Below are 2,294 nucleotides of genomic sequence, written 5' to 3' on the forward strand. Positions count from 1 at the left end.
TATAAGTTTCATAAATATCCACGGACTACAACAATTGTTGTGTGTTTCAGAAGTTATATTTAAAAATCAACGTTCTAATAAAAGGAAAAATATTATCAGGTTTGGCGTGCAGTAAAAGCAGTATGTGCTAAGCTAAAAAAGGCTATATATATACATGCATTGCTCAGTTTCTTCCAGGTTCTAAGCTAAAAATTAGTACGTGCTACTACTACCACTACTAAAACCACCATGTAAAAAACGTTTTTTTAAAGAAATCCATGAAAAAATGTTATGCTATTATCTTTCAATTGGTGAGCTAAGTCTAATATGAATATACAAATTCAGAAGGTAACACCCTTGATCCTATTTATTGGCAACAAAAGAGTAGACAAACTAAACACACAACGGTCAGCTAGTTTAATCATCCAAGTACAATAAGTCAGTGCTCAAAGAAAATTATGTTACTACATCTATGCAAGTAAACAACTACAAAATAACTGATGCTACTAAGTAGTAATCATAAATGCAGTTCATAGTTCTTAAGAAAATGCATAACTGATGCTAGTAAATACTACAGAAATGCAGTTCAAAGTTTTGAAAAGAGGCATGGATTTTGGCATTACACTGTTATCATGTATCGTGAAGAGCTCTTCGCCTATCTTGCAATGGAATCATGATGACCATTCCAATGGCAAGGGGGTCACCGCAAGGTCAACGATGTTTTCGGTTGGGTCATCCATATCCATGTCTAGGAATGGAAGGCCACTGCCAGAAATATGAGTCTCCAGTGGCATCTTCAACTTCAACGACCAAAACTGGCGCCGCCAAAGGACGAACGCTCAAATGCTCATGATCAGCCCACCGTACCGCACCTATGTGTAGCGGTCTAGCCTATAGAAGGCGGAGAACAACGTGCTCCCCTTCCTGGCCCACGTCGTCACCACCGCCGGCACCACATGTAGGATGTGTTCAAGCGGCGATTCTTGGACACGACGTCCAACCTGCTGTATGGTGGCGATGTAGGCTGCTTGTCCATGGGCCTCCCCGAGATGAGAGGGCGTGCGAGATTTGGCGAGAGGGCCAGTCGAGCAGCGATTATTTGGAAGAGAAGATTGTAGTATAAACGGTTCTAGAAGAACGAGGAAAGAAAACAAATCAGTGATTTGATTTGGTGTGGTCGGTCTTTAATTAGCAAATGAGGACATATGGAATGAGAAAGAATATAAATCAGATAGTATTTGCCAAGTGATATTTGATTTGATACAATCCTTAATTAAGGCTAATGAGAGAAAAGATGGGGCCTACCTGACGTGAAAAGCAATTAAATGGTGAGAGGAGATGTTCGTTCTCATACCACATAGTGCATACCATGTTTACCGTGAATGCAGACTTGCTGTAAAACGAATCGGGCCGTTGGTATAGATTAAGGTTTCCTGTATATTGATGTTTGTCAGAACTTGCTGGGCCCAATCCGTTTCCTGTTATATCAAATCCATAGCCCAATGGGCCGCATTTTCTTCCGGCTGTCCAAGTGTGTCGCGTCGCGTCGAACCCACGCGGCCGTTTCCGCCGCCTACAAAGCGGAGAGCGGCGTCGCGTCTCGTCGCCGCGCGTCTCCATTCTTGGCTTCCTCGCCCACCGCCGACCACACCCATCTCCCCTCTCGCCTACGCGCCGCCGACCGCCGCCATTGATGTAAGCATCTCTCTCCTCCAACATTGCGCTTCCCCCGCTGCAGCTCCGTCCCCTTTCTTACCTGCTCCCGGTTGTCTCTCGCCGCGCGCGCCCGTACAGATGACGATGGGCTCCTCCTCCGGCTCCGGCCCCGGCTCCCGCTACCTCGACCCGAACCGCGTCTTCGAGCTCGTCGCCCGCCGCATGGCGCGCGAGCTCCTTGACTACTTGGATTTGATACCCGGAGGATCCCAAGACCTCAACTACCACCGGATCAAACTTGTGGCAAGGGCCCTCCTCCCTTTCGTGTCGAAGCCGAGGTGCGGTTCTTGGTGCCATCTTGTTTAATCGTCCCAGTTCTTGCTCTGGTTCTTGCATTTCTTCTACCTTCCCCTGCTTCCTCCCGGGGCATGCTGGTCGCGTTCTTGCACTGATCGATCTAGCCGTTCCTCTCGGATTTGTTGTACTGATCGATCTAGCCGTTCCTCTCGGATTTCTGCACTGGTTCTCGCCCGCTCTTCCTCTGGGACTAAACGGTTCCGTTCTTGCTTGCGATGGTTTTTTCCTCTCCAGATTGCCGTCACCCGAAGAGGACATGTGGATCCTGTGTTGGGCGCAACTCGCGTTGTTTCACGCGGTAA

This window comes from Lolium rigidum, chromosome 1 (assembly GCF_022539505.1).
Source record: "Lolium rigidum isolate FL_2022 chromosome 1, APGP_CSIRO_Lrig_0.1, whole genome shotgun sequence".
NCBI classification, from domain to species: domain Eukaryota; kingdom Viridiplantae; phylum Streptophyta; class Magnoliopsida; order Poales; family Poaceae; genus Lolium; species Lolium rigidum.